General features: G+C 44.1%; 1 protein-coding gene and 6 non-coding genes across 7 annotated transcripts in view; 2 read left to right on the top strand and 5 right to left on the bottom strand.

Annotated features, from left to right (window-relative positions):
* Positions 1-14,613, bottom strand: part of LOC130092588 (uncharacterized) — a 309,454-nt gene that overhangs the window by 13,349 nt on the left and 281,492 nt on the right. The gene's annotated exons all lie outside the window — the stretch shown is intronic.
* trnai-aau (transfer RNA isoleucine (anticodon AAU)) lies at positions 10,651-10,724 on the bottom strand. The gene has a single exon. It is a non-coding gene; the product is annotated as a tRNA-Ile (tRNA).
* On the top strand, positions 11,585-11,657 carry trnaa-agc (transfer RNA alanine (anticodon AGC)). The gene has a single exon. It is a non-coding gene; the product is annotated as a tRNA-Ala (tRNA).
* trnaq-uug (transfer RNA glutamine (anticodon UUG)) lies at positions 11,771-11,842 on the bottom strand. The gene has a single exon. It is a non-coding gene; the product is annotated as a tRNA-Gln (tRNA).
* On the bottom strand, positions 11,949-12,020 carry trnaq-cug (transfer RNA glutamine (anticodon CUG)). The gene has a single exon. It is a non-coding gene; the product is annotated as a tRNA-Gln (tRNA).
* On the bottom strand, positions 12,229-12,300 carry trnaq-uug (transfer RNA glutamine (anticodon UUG)). The gene has a single exon. It is a non-coding gene; the product is annotated as a tRNA-Gln (tRNA).
* Positions 14,277-14,349, top strand: trnaa-agc (transfer RNA alanine (anticodon AGC)). The gene has a single exon. It is a non-coding gene; the product is annotated as a tRNA-Ala (tRNA).

The following is a 14,613-nucleotide window of genomic DNA, read 5'->3' on the forward strand; positions in this document are numbered from 1 at the left end:
AAATTAAAAATGTACCAAGCCTCCCTTTGAAGGAGGCGGTTTTCACGGTCTCCCCCTCTTGAGAGCCGACCAACACACTCCAGACCCATAAATTTGAGCATACTGGCATTATGTCCCTCAGAGTTAAAATGTCTTGCGACCGATGATTTCTCATCATTCTTTCTAATCGCACACTTATGCTCAAAAATTCGGGTCTTCAGTTGTCGCTTCGTTTTGCCCACATAAAAGAGCCCACAGGGACACGTCAGTAAATAAACAATAAAGGTGGAAAGACATGTGATTCTGCCCTTTACTTTATAAGTTCTGCCTGTTTTTGGATGTGTCAACATATTGTCTGTCAGCATAAAATTACATGCCGCACAGTTCAAGCACTTAAAATTAAATACTTAATTACTCCCCCTCTTCCCCCTTCTTCCCTTTCTTCCCCCCCTCTAACAGACTATTGTTCCCCAGCTTTAGCGGAAGCTGGGGAACAATAGTCTGTATAAGATGGGGAAGAATTGAGGGGGAGGGGCGCGAGGGGAAAAATCACAGAGATCCGGGTTCGATCCCCAGCAAGAACATGAGTTTTCTTGCTGGGTCTAATGTCTTTTTTATTCATTTGAAGATTTATTTAGTGCAATATAAGGGATGCAGTTCAGCTTGCAGGCAATTAACCATTTATTTAATTATTAACACATTGCATTTAATTTTTTTCTTCTTTTGATCAAAAGGAGGTACTGAACCACATTTTTAGGGACTTCCCAATGATCTAACTTTATAAACACTCTGCATTGATGACCCAGTATTATCAAATGGTAGAATGGAAGAACATTTAGTGTACTGATATATTGCAGGAGTATCTAATAATGATTAATAGTAAACTACCACCTATTACTGTAACCTTGATTTAAAAAATAAATAAACAGTATGGGCATTCTGCATGTATCTCTTCTTTTATGTAATTTGACTTCGAACACTCCACCTAAGCCTGCTATATCACATCACTGTCACTATCAGCCATTAACAAAACAATAAACATAAAACAGATCAATAAAATATATAAAAAAAAATTGTTTTATTCTTTTCACGTCGAAATATAAAACATATAATGTACACTTTATAATATACATACAAATATACAACATTCAACAAAATATGTACAAACAAATCACGTTTGGTATAGTATTTAAAATAAATCACTATTTACAAGTAAAAAGAAAACAAACAAACAGAACTGAACTATATACAACCCATTAACCTAGAACAAATACAACAGTTTGTGTATATGTTGTGGGCAGCACAATGAATCACAATCAAATTGAATAAAAAAATAAAAATAAAAAAATAAAAATCAAATAAAAAATAGTGCAATTATTTCGGTATTAGTTTTGCAAAACAACTAAATATTTTACTATAATAAAAACAAAATCTTCACAACATAAAATACAATGATGTACTATTTTCTCATCATTCTAAGCCACTGCTCTTTGGTTAGGGTCTCCCTGTTTGGGCAGTAAATTCTGCCTTTGAACTGGCTATGGCCAGTGTCTGTGGTGGGTGGCTCTCCACATTTAGTGCATCTGTTGGATGTGACTGTTCTAGTGTATTTACGCTTTTCTTTTTGTGGAGTGTCTTGCATTTGACAAGGGCCAGTTGTGCTCTCAGAATGTGGTGTGCAAACTCTACTGGGTGCAGTGGTCTGGGGTGGCGGCAGAAGCAGAATGCTACTTGCTGTAGTGGTTGGTGGCACTATTAGTGGCATGTAAAAAACTCCTGGCTGAGCTGTATGTTGTTTTGGCTGTATGGTTCTCAGCTCAGCTCTATCTTTGATAACTAGCTTGGTTTTTGCCAACCCAGCCGTGTCAGGTGGCATGTTGTAAGTGTGTTCATGCATGTGTGGTGTGACTTGAGTGGGCCTAGTGTTTACTGGGAGTAGTGGTTCACTGGCAACAGGGCGTTCATCAGGCAGTACCAACCCTTGCATCAGAATTGCAACTTCTTGTGCCTTGAATCTTTTGTTATGCCACTGTATCAACGTGGTCTGATTTACAGTAACAAGTTGCAGAGTTGTATCTTTCATAATAATGCCGTTGATTAAAATGAGCTGTCGAATCTTTTTATAATCATTTAGAATTAGTGACCATCTTGAAAGGGTTTGGTGTCCAATTTTCTTGGGGCTATTATGAATGTTGCACAATCTGATAAATATTGTTTCTACAAGACGGCTGCAGTTTGGCCACTGAGCAGCTGAACCAGTAGAACCAAGTACACACCTTTTTGTGCTTTCAACTCCTGCAAATACAGCCTTCTTTTTCGGAGACCTAAACCGACCAGTGAGCAGTCTCTCCTGATGTCGAGCAGCGTAAGAAATCCGGTCCTTATCGTGTTGCTCCAAGTTCTGCCAAAGACCCACAATGGTGCTGGCCTGCTGATTGGTAAGAGTGAGACCTTTTTCATTTCTTAGCTCCACCAAGTATTCCGCAAGCTCATCAACACGATCCATTCCTGCCAAACTCTGTTCATCCACGGCCTAGGAGGAAGTATTACATTAGATTTGAAGTATTTCAAGAAGGTCAAACATCAATAAATATAAAGCATACTGGTATTTCTTTTACAACTTGCTCTGAAGATGTAGATTGTCCAGGTAACCCAGACGGGACCCCCAGCAGGTGAGTGGACTGGACAGGAGGAGCAGACACATGTTGGACCCCCAGCAGGTGAGCGGACTGGACAGGAGGAGCAGATGCATGTTGGACCCCCAGCAGGTGAGTGGACTGGACAGGAGGAGCAGACGCATGTTGAACCCCCAGCAGGTGAGTGGACTGGACAGGAGGAGCAGGTGCAGATGGGACCCCCAGCAGGTGAGTGGACTGGACAGGAGGAGCAGACGCATGTTGGACCCCCAGCAGGTGAGTGGACTGGACAGGAGGAGCAGACGCATGTTGGGCCCCCTGCAGGTGAGTGGACTGGACAGGAGGAGCAGACGCATGTTGGACCCCCAGCAGGTGAGTGGACTGGACAGGAGGAGCAGACGCATGTTGGACCCCCAGCAGGTGAGTGGACTGGACAGGAGGAGCAGACGCATGTTGGACCCCCAGCAGGTGAGTGGACTGGACAGGAGGAGCAGACGCATGTTGGACCCCCAGCAGGTGAGTGGACTGGACAGGAGGAGCAGACGCATGTTGGACCCCCAGCAGGTGAGTGGACTGGACAGGAGGAGCAGATGCATGTTGGACCCCCAGCAGGTGAGTGGACTGGACAGGAGGAGCAGACGCATGTTGGACCCCCAGCAGGTGAGTGGACTGGACAGGAGGAGCAGATGCATGTTGGACCCCCAGCAGGTGAGTGGACTGGACAGGAGGAGCAGACGCATGTTGGACCCCCAGCAGGTGAGTGGACTGGACAGGAGGAGCAGACGCATGTTGGACCCCCAGCAGGTGAGTGGACTGGACAGGAGGAGCAGACGCATGTTGGACCCCCAGCAGGTGAGTGGACTGGACAGGAGGAGCAGATGCATGTTGGACCCCCAGCAGGTGAGTGGACTGGACAGGAGGAGCAGACGCATGTTGGACCCCCAGCAGGTGAGTGGACTGGACAGGAGGAGCGGGTGCAGATGGGACCCCCAGCAGGTGAGTGGACTGGACAGGAGGAGCGGACTGACCAGAAAGCTCAGGAGCACAAGAAGCAGGTAGCACTGAGATCATATCAGATGTGTCCAAAAGTAATTGCAAGAGTGACCTCAATATGTTCAAGTTCTTCAAAGCATTCATCAGTCTCTACTGGCTCTTCCAACTGCTCCAGCAATGTATTTGCCTCCTCGGAGTCTGGCGCCATACACTGTAGAGGTTCATTGTTCTGCCTCAACAGGTACTGCACTCCAATCAGTTCACCTGAAAATGCAAAACCAATAAAAAAAAAAAAAAAAAAAAACTACATAGAAACAGAGAAAGAACTATGAGCATAAACATACAATATTAAATATGAATACCTGTGTACTTTGCGGGTGGTGTAAAAGAAGGAATCAGCTTCCTGCCAAAAACCTTCTCATAATCTTTATTCACGCTGTGAACCAGCTCGCCCGAGTATGTGCGCAGGCCCGAGGTCTCTGCCTCCAGAGCAGCTGCTGCCCTGTTGTGGTTCCAGCGATGTAGCCCATCTAGTAGGTAGATCTGGAAGTTGAGCGAGTTTGCACTGTTTCCTAAAGTAAATACAAAACAACGGCAAAAAGGAATAAGGTCAAGTATTTCTGTTAAACATAAACATTATTGAGTTGCACGTACCTGGAATGAACCGGTTTAAGTGACAGTGGAATGACTCCAAAGATGTAGAACCTCTGGCACAGCGCAGTGTCTGCAGTTGCACTCCTCCCTTGGTGATGGTGCCAGTCTGTGTGTACAGCGCCACACCAGGTGGGTCCTGAATGCACTTAACATGTCTCTTCTGAACACGCCAGATGTGCTGCATTCTGATGGGGTCCAGAAGAGGAACACCAAGGGCATCCTTACCCTTGTCACTGATGAGCTCACTGATGAGCTGATCCAACAGCCGGATGGTTTGGTCTTCTCCACGAGTCCTCCTCCTGCAGTGCAGCTCTAACTCTTCTTTTTTTATGTGCCGATCTAGCTGCTTCTCCGTCAGAGCCATCAGGCCTTGCTCTTTTAGCTGTGCTCTTTTTGCCTCTCTCAACTTGTTGACATCAGCAGCATCCCACTCAAAAATACATGCTGATATGCGAGCCATGAAAGTGGGATAGAGCTGGTGTGCATCAGTGGTGCATCCCACAGCCAGGCGTCGCATATAGTGCCAGATGTCGAGGCGAACAATCAAGTTAGGCCATCCAGCAAATCTGGCCTTCAGCTTGGTCTCACCCACATCCTTGCAGCAGCCACAGTCCACATAGAGAGCAACAGGAGGGTCTACACCTGCAGCTTTATACCTGCGAGAAATAATTATCAAAAATAATTAAAGATTTTCATCATCAAACAACAGTAAATTACAAATGCAAATTGTAAATAGTAAATTCTAAACTAAGGACAAGTTAAATTACATGTAAGTGAAAATGTATTACAGGTAACATACCTGTCTACCAAGCCAGCTGCCATAAGATCCAAACCTGGTCCCTCACCAGCAGTCAAGACACTGATGAGCACTTGACCCATCTCGTTACCAACGGATGTCAGCCACTGTGCAGTGCCTTTTGCCGGTCCTGAGAGCTTTTTAGTGATCTAAAACAAACATATATATTAAACCAATAGTAGCAACACCTTCAGTGGTTCTATTGCATTAATATAGAGCTTATGCGTGTAATGTCATAAAAAAATTTAGTGGTTATCTCTGCAATGTTATTCTTGTTTTAATCTTTGAATTGTCCCTCAATTTGACATTCCATCTTATGTTATTGTTTAAGTTGTTCATTCATTTGAGGTTCCATTTCTATTTAGATTTAAATATAAATAGAATTTGCATAACCTCAATACAATAATAATTAAAGATGTACCTTTCTGGTGGAATCCAGTTTTAAGATGGATCCATAAGTGGAGGTGATACTAGCCTTGATATCCTCCAGCCTGAACAGGATGTCTTGGCTGTACACCACTGAAAGCCACTTATAGCTGGGAATTGCCACAGGTTGGGGAGGCTCTTCAAATGTTGGTGGCATCAGGCAACTTTTGCTGGTAAAAGAAGCACACTCGCTGGTATACCGCGCAACCCTTTTCAGCCACTCTTCACTGTGGTTCTCTTTCAATTGGCCAATCAGTTGGACAGGGCCATTCCCCAGACCACGTTCCCGTAGGAGGCGTATCACCCTGATGTCACAGGCATATCTGTAATAAGAAATAAATTAAATATACATGGATAAGCAACTGACAAAAATCACACAATAATGTAACATACTGGCGGGTAAGAATGACCCTAAACTCAGAACGATGGGCCATGTCCAGCTGCTCAAGTATTTCCCTATTCCAAGACAGGTAGCTGCGGCGGCACTTGGAGCAAATCAGAGTCTCTGTGACCAGGTTGTAAAAGCGGTCAATGTCAAGGACCTGACGCACCCGTCTGTGAAGACCTCCACTAGTCAGAGGGCTTTTACAGGCTTGGTCCGCGCACAGCAGCCTTTCCACAGCCTATATGGCATCCACAGCAGTAAGGGATGGGCAAAAAATCTGGCTGATGTTGGTGCCTGGTGGTAAATAAGGGATGGCTGTGGAGGGAAATACCACAACTGGAGATGATCCTGGAGCTCCAAATTCCCACGAGCACCAACTCTGAACAATCCTGTGGAGACCCATTGGTGATCCTCCTGGGGCATGGTTTTAGGCCACAGGAGAGGAACTGCAGCAGAGTGCTCAGGCTGGAATGCGCTCTGTAGACAGAAAAGGACAGGTCAAATAAAGACAAAAAAATACTAAGCAAACATAGTAACAAGTGCAATGTTTTACCACATTCACTCCTAAACTCTGCCCCTCCACTGGCCGATGCCGTTGTTTTGGAGGCGGTAATGGAGGAGCAAGAAAAAATGATTCTGCACTTGGAGGCTGTGGTGGAGAGATGGTTTGAGGAGGACCACCTGCTAGCACTGGAGCCTCACACACACGGGCAGCTGCATTTGTAGCAGTGGTTGAATGAGTCTAAAAATACAAGGTATAAAAAAATTGTATCATTGGAATTTTTTTTTGTAGCAAAGAAATAATAATTATTTATTACTTACATGAGCTTTCCGTCCAACATGTAAATTTGGCTTTGCACTCTCCACATGCTTTCCACCAAATCTGGACTTATTAAACTTTAAAGAGAGAAGTATTAATATGACAACTGTTAACCATTTTAAAACACATGCCATCATATGTACCGAGGAAAGGGTGAGCTTGGGCCTTTTCACCAAACTTGCGGGTGTAGTGTCAGCTGTGGGACGTTCTACTGGAGCAGTGGTTGGGAGCTGAAATATGACAAGAATATAAAATATTTCCGTTATGAATTCTCTCTCACATAAAGCTATAAAATCTACCTACCATTAAGGAGCTACATTGACCACTAGTTGATTGGTCTGCACTGCTTGTGGGTCTAGATGAGGCTGTAGGCACTTGCTGCTGCATAACAAAAATGTATAAAACAGTGCATATATACAGTATGAAATACAGTATGAAAGACTTAGAAAGATGATGGACAAAATCACCAGTGATTTAAAGAAAGCACAATACTACTGTTCTATTCTATGTTAATAGTATAAACAATAATGTATAAGAACCCCTTTCATGCAAATGACGTGACAAATTTAGATGTGGGTTTTTTATTCAGTTACCGTATTTTCCGCACTATAAGGCGCACTTAAAAGCCATTAATTTTCTCAAAAAACGACAGTGCGCTTTATAATCCGGAGCGCCTTATATATGGATGGGGAACACACGTTCACCAAGACGGGGAGACAGCGCCGAGCAACTTACGCCACTATTTGCCAATGGATCGTGGATGCCTGCCCTGGGCTGATATATCAGTCTCAACTGTGATTCGAGCTTTCACGAAGGCAGGAATAATCTCTTTATTCCATAGACAGTAAAAGAAAGCTTTATTCAGCCAGCTCATACCCGTATTTACTTCCTGTTTTCGGCCGAAGTCCACAATAGTCGATTGTCGAGTTCGCGCGCGCGATCAAACCTCCTCCGTGTGTTCAACATCTGATCCGGATGAACTATCCATTTGAGCTGATATTCTCAGAACACCACACAGCACCGTCATCGGCTGACAGTCTGAGTCTCCACTGTCGCTTAGTTACCAATGATCGCGCGCACTCGACAATCGCCTACTGTGGACTTCGACCGAAAACAGGAAGAAAATACGGGTATGTGCAGTCAGATTCACCGTGTTCACTCACATGGCTCGGCTGTGCACTTGTAATGACACATTAAGGTTGGTAAGAGGCTAAAAGCAGGTTTAAAACTTTAAGTCCAGTTTAAGTCAACAGGGTGCACATTTTAAAAAGAGGATAACACGGTGTAGGCAACACCGGTTTTTGTCGTTGTTATCTGTACTGACAGCACTCCCAATTTACAAAAAATGAGCTCAATGTTAAAATTGACCGGAGTTTTCCTTTAATGTTTGAACAACGTTACCATGGGAGTGAACGGAGTTGTCAGAACGCTTAATAAAGTTTGACTATCTGACTGTTTTGTTGACATTTCTTGACATCTAGTGGATGCATAACGCAAACCCAGTCAAACGTTTGACTGCAGTATCTTTATGCGCCTTATAATCCGGTGCGCCCTATATATGAAAAATGTTCTAAAATAGGTCATTCATTGAAGGTGCGCCTTATAATCCGGTGCGCCGTATAGTGCGGAAAATACGGTATTAGTGATGTAGTTAGTTTCAACCTTATGACCTTCTTTTACCTACTATGCAATTTCCTCTGCTGTGGAACAGACCTGTTGCCAAACCAACCCAGATAGAAACAACAGAAATTGTCCAAGAATACATTAATGTTAAGAAATACCACATCTTTATATTGTGTGCACACTGCATCAACTGTAGTTAAACTGAAAGAGCCCAAATTAGCCTACCTTATGAGGATGAAATCCACACAAACACATCTGTGGCTGGGAGAAAAGCGTTAGCTGTCCTCTCAGCTGCAGAGGGCACTTCTCTATCTGTAAACAAAACAAAAGATGCCACTTATATTTATTTGTACAAGTTCTTGTTTTATGCTCATACTGTACATACTGAAAATATTATATGTCTACTACTCAAAATTAATATATATATATATATATATATATATATATATATTCCTTTTGATACTTTTCTACATACCTTCTGATACAGACTGTACCACTTCTTTTGCCTTGGAGCAGGTCGGTTACCTGCATCTGATGGCCAGACACCAGTGGAGGCTAAAGACCTAAAGCGCGAGACCCACTCAGTATCATCCATAGCCTTGTGGCTTTTGGATTGTTGTTTGGACATTTTCTGTAATGACAGATACGCAGTTTTATTCATGTTATAGTGTAATTACATTAAGTCATCATGGCAAGGGCCCAAAATGAGGGATTACAGAGATGTTTTACGGAGGCAATCTTACTATTCCTAAAAAATAGAAAACGTAAGCCATTTCATTAACAATAAATAAAATAACTATAAATAACATACCTGAGCAGAATATAAATAACAGCGGGATATAAATAACTTAAGCGGTGTTTGTGCTCAAAGATTGACAAAAATTGACTACGTGGTCATTTTTCCTGGTCCAAAATGACCGCCACATTATAGCAGTTTATAAATCCAAAATAATGCATACTGTATATATCATCACCTAATGTTGTGATAGATCTTGTGATAGAGTTTTTGTAAACATTACAAATTTTGAACTTCTATTTGCTATTTATGGCCTGTATGCCTCATTGACCTGGGCTCATACAAATTGTTTTGTAGTAAAACGTATAATGTAACTGTTATGGATTATTTTGACTATAACAAATACTCAGATTAAACATTGTGTTATTTCAACTGTGCCCATGTGTTAAAATGAACATGTGCCTGAATTTTATTTTATATACTTATTGTATTCTCATCCATTCACTTATGACTGGTCATTTTTTACCACAAGTGTATAAAAGTTAAACAAACACCCAACAGTTAGAGACATTATCCAAATTTATTTTGTTACATTTTATGCCAGTGTTACAGTAGACTAGTACAATGAGATTTATTGTACATTGATTTATCCATTTCCTATAAAGTAACAAACACTATCAGATATGCTATTTTACTAGTTGATCCTGTCAGAAAACAAAATAAGTTTCGTTACTGACAAAAATGTACAATTGCCAAGCTCGATGATAACGTTAGCTATAGCTAACGTAACGTTAGCTAACGTTACCTATACAAAAAAAACGTTAGCTAACGTTACCTATACAAAAAAATAAGGTTTGCTTGCTGACTGAAGTTACACAAAGTCAGACAAAATCGAATAAGGGTATAATTGTCGCAGCTCAATTTGTAATGTAAATAGTTTTATTCGATTTTGTCTGACTTCAGTCAGCAAGCAAACCTTATTTTTTTGTATAGGTAACGTTAGCTAACAAAGTTACACAAAGTCAGACAAAATCGAATAAAACTATTTACATTACAAATTGAGCTGCGACAATTATACCCTATTACTTACAATTACAGTTAACGTTAATTTACCTGATCGTTTTACGGAGCAATCTTGCTATTCCTAAAATACAGAAAACGTTCATTAACAATAAATACAATAAATAACATAACGTTACCTGAGCGGAATATAAATAACAGCGGTGACGTTTATGCTCAACGTGCGGTGATTGGTGTATGAAAAATGGACATTGCCATTTCATTGGACGGCCAAAAAAGATAATATGAGCGGAGATTGGATGGAATCTGCTCAAACTCAAAGATGGACAAAAATGGACTATGTGCGGTGATTGGTCTATGAAAAATGGACCTTGACATTTCATTGGACGGCCAAAAATGGAGCTCGTAACGTAATTGGTTTTTTAAAGATGGAGCTCGTCATTGTATTGGATAGATTTTACAGACGCACGGCTGTCAGGTACCGCCATTTCGATTTCAAATGGTTTGTCCAGCAGGGATTTCTGGGAGACCGCCCGTCACTTTCGAGGTGAGCAGAGCTGAGGGTCCCAGAGAGCAAAAGTGTGGGCAGTACGGGGATCGAACCCACGACCTTGGCGTTATTAGCACCACGCTCTAACCAACTGAGCTAACCGGCCCCGCTCTGACTCCTTTTATCCCCAATTTCCAAGGAATATCCTAGTTGCCCTAGTCAGCTTGAAGAGATTAAAAGCAAAGCCTGAGAACGGGCTCGTCTGGGATTTGAATCCGGGACCTCTCGCACCCTAAGCGAGAATCATACCCCTAGACCAACGAGCCAACACACACATGTCCTTCCTGCTGCTGCCTGGCCGAAAACATTTCCGTTTGCAAGGCTTAAAGCACAAAGGTTTAATTAAATGTACAACTAAACGGTAGCCAGTGCAAAGTTGCCGACACAGAGGAAATACGGTCTCTTTGCTTTGTGAGAACTTGACCTACAAAAAACGCTAGTACCTATGGGCGTATGCCAAATCGATTGACCTGATGCCTGATAGGTTACAAGTTACTGGTGCCCTCCTTATGAGAACAAAATCCACATTCGATCAAAGTCGGAAGCTATTGCAGATGCTCGATGGTGTTTTAAAAGGAGTTTTGAGCAGGACCTCTCTGGAACACAGGCCTCCACCACCCGGAACAAAACATGAACATTCCGTGCACGCGCCACAGCAAACTTGAGCTGATGTAAACTCTCACATAACACCCGCTGTCTTCTTTGCACACGAGGCAACTGAGCAATCATACCCCTAGACCAACGAGCCAACACACACACATCCTTCCTGCTGCTGCCTGGCCGCAAACATTTCCGTTTGCAAGGCTTAAAGCACAAAGGTTTAATTAAATGTACAACTAAACGGTAGCCAGTGCAAAGTTGCCGACACAGAGGAAATACGGTCTCTTTGCTTTGTGGGCATTGGAAACCACGCTGCAGCACTTTCACACATGCTGTGTGATGGACACCTTCTCTCCACATCGTCGAGGGGAATTAGCTCAAATGGTAGAGCGCTCGCTTAGCATGCGAGAGGTAGCGGGATCAATGCCCGCATTCTCCACGTGGTGTACTGCCCTTTTACGCTCACTTCAAAGGGATGTTCAGTTTCACCGCCACATCAGCAGTTGCGCATCAGCTCTGTTTTTTCCCGCCCTTCCGCAAAACAAGTTAAAAAGGTTCCACCGAGATTTGAACTCAGATCGCTGGATTCAAAGCCCAGAGTGCTAACCATTGCACCATGGAACCACCACACGCTGGTCTCTGGCCGTCTGAGAGGCAGATAGCGATGAGGCTAGGTGGAATCAGAAAAGTTTTTTTCGGACGAGTTCCTGCGCACATTTCTGGCAAAAGCAGGTCCCACCGAGATTTGAACTCGGATCGCTGGATTCAGAGTCCAGAGTGCTAACCATTACACCATGGAACCTTGGCGTGGTTAGCTTTTTCCCACCGAGCAGCAGAGGTGTTTAGTCATTCAGCCCAGAAGCGCGACAGCAAAGAGCACGTGAAGCCTTTTCTTTTTAAGCCCATGTTTCCCCGATCTCGACTGGCTTTTAGAGTGCCAGTTTCACCGCCACATCAGCAGTTGCGCATCAGCTCTGTTTTTTCCCGCCCTTCCGCAAAACAATCTAAAAAGGTTCCACCGAGATTTGAACTCGGATCGCTGGATTCAAAGCCCAGAGTGCTAACCATTACACCATGGAACCACCACACGCTGGTCACTGGCCGTCTGAGAGGCAGATAGCGATGAGGCTAGGTGGAATCAGGTTAACAGGAGATGACGTTTGCTCACTGGAGACCCTCGACCAAAAACACAGGAACCAGGTTGCTACGGTCTCTTTGCTTTGTGAGAACTTGACCTACAAAAAACGCTAGTACATATGGGCGTATGCCAAATCGATTGACCTGATGCCTGATAGGTTACAAGTTACTGGTGCCCTCCTTATGAGAACAAAATCCACATTCGATCAAAGTCGGAAGCTATTGCAGATGCTCGATGGTGTTTTAAAAGGAGTTTTGAGCAGGACCACTCTGGAACACAGGCCTCCACCACCCGGAACAAAACATGAACATTCCATGCACGCGCCACAGCAAACTTGGCAGAAGCAGGTCCCGCCGAGATTTGAACTCGGATCGCTGGATTCAGAGTAGATACGCTAATAGATACGCCCAACGTGGGGCTCGAACCCACGACCCTGAGATTAAGAGTCTCATGCTCTACCGACTGAGGCCCCGTCCACACTACTGCGTTTTCGTTTAAAAACGGAGACCTTTTGCTACGTTTGCACCTCCCGTCCACACTAAAACGGCAAAAACGGAGACCCAAAACGGAGAAGTTTAGAAACGCTGCCGATCCGTTTTGAAACTCCGGAGGGCGTTTTAGTGTAGACGGGTCAAGACGGAAGACTTTAGAAACGATGACGTAGTAGAGGCTCACGCTCGGCTCTATGATTGGGTGTCATCAGTCATGGCGTATATCTTTGCTAGCAGCTGTTGTACAAGTAAATTCTGCATTTTACAACGCTATAACTGCCTACATGCGCCGGAGTCAAGCTATTATTCGAGCGATCTGTGACAATTCCCGTGTGCAGCGGCGGCGTTGACCGTACATGGAGCGTCGGTTTGGGGTTAACCCAGAGCATGGTGGGATAAATTTATCAATGAAGACGTTGTGTTTACAACGGCACGCGCATGCCCAGTGTTGGTGAATGGTCACGTGATCCGCGTTTTCAGTCGTTTTAATGTGGACGGAGATCAATTCTAATACGCAGCTAAAACGCTGGTGTGGACGGAGATCGTATTCGTTTTAATTCTCCGTTTCTAAACTAAAACGCAGTAGTGTGGATGGGGCCTGAGCTAGCCGGGCAGCCGCTGTGAGCTGCTTGGGGCTGGTCGCGGTTTTTATCCGTGCCTAAATTGCGCCCGTGATCCGGAGCCTCACATTTCGCACAGGCTTGGCATAGCGTCTCGCGGGTAAAGTCAGGGTTAAGCCTAGAGCCAGGCTCAGAGTGTACTTTGTTTGTTTAAGCCATATATGTTGTTGGGGGATACAATTTCACCCAGTAGAGCAGGCCAGTAATATGCACAATCACAACCCGGAGCTAAAGTTCCGTTTCGGGTCTGTCAAACCGGAACTTGACCTACAAAAAACGCTAGTACATATGGGCGTATGCCAAATCGATTGACCTGATGCCTGATAGGTTACAAGTTACTGGTGCCCTCCTTATGAGAACAAAATCCACATTCGATCAAAGTCGGAAGCTATTGCAGATGCTCAATGGTGTTTTAAAAGGAGTTTTGAGCAGGACCTCTCTGGAACACAGGCCTCCACCACCCGGAACAAAACATGAACATTCCATGCACGCGCCACAGCAAACTTGAGCTGATGTAAACTCTCACATAACACCCGCTGTCTTCTTTGCACACGAGGCAACTGAGCAATCATACCCCTAGACCAACGAGCCAACACACACACATCCTTCCTGCTGCTGCCTGGCCGCAAACATTTCCGTTTGCAAGGCTTAAAGCACAAAGGTTTAATTAAATGTACAACTAAACGGTCGCCAGTGCAAAGTTGCCGACACAGAGGAAATGCGGTCTCTTTGCTTTGTGGGCATTGGAAACCACGCTGCAGCACTTTCACACATGCTGTGGGATGGACACCTTCTCACCACATCGTCGAGGGGAATTAGCTCAAATGGTAGAGCGCTCGCTTAGCATGCGAGAGGTAGCGGGATCGATGCCCGCATTCTCCACGCGGTGTACTGCCCTTTTATGCTCACTTCAAAGGGATGTTCAGTTTCACCGCCACATCAGCAGTTGCGCATTAGCTCTGTTTTTTCCCGCCCTTCCGCAAAACAAGTTAAAAAGTTTCCACCGAGATTTGAACTTGGATCGCTGGATTCAAAGCCCAGAGTGCTAACCATTGCACCATGGAACCACCACACGCTGGTCTCTGGTCGTCTGAGAGGCAGATAGCGATGAGGCTAGGTGGAATCAGAAAAGTTTTTTTCGGACGA

This window comes from Rhinichthys klamathensis, unplaced genomic scaffold, assembly GCF_029890125.1.
Source record: "Rhinichthys klamathensis goyatoka isolate OS25496 unplaced genomic scaffold, OSU_Roscu_1.1 h1tg000176l_1, whole genome shotgun sequence".
Lineage (NCBI taxonomy): Eukaryota > Metazoa > Chordata > Actinopteri > Cypriniformes > Leuciscidae > Rhinichthys > Rhinichthys klamathensis.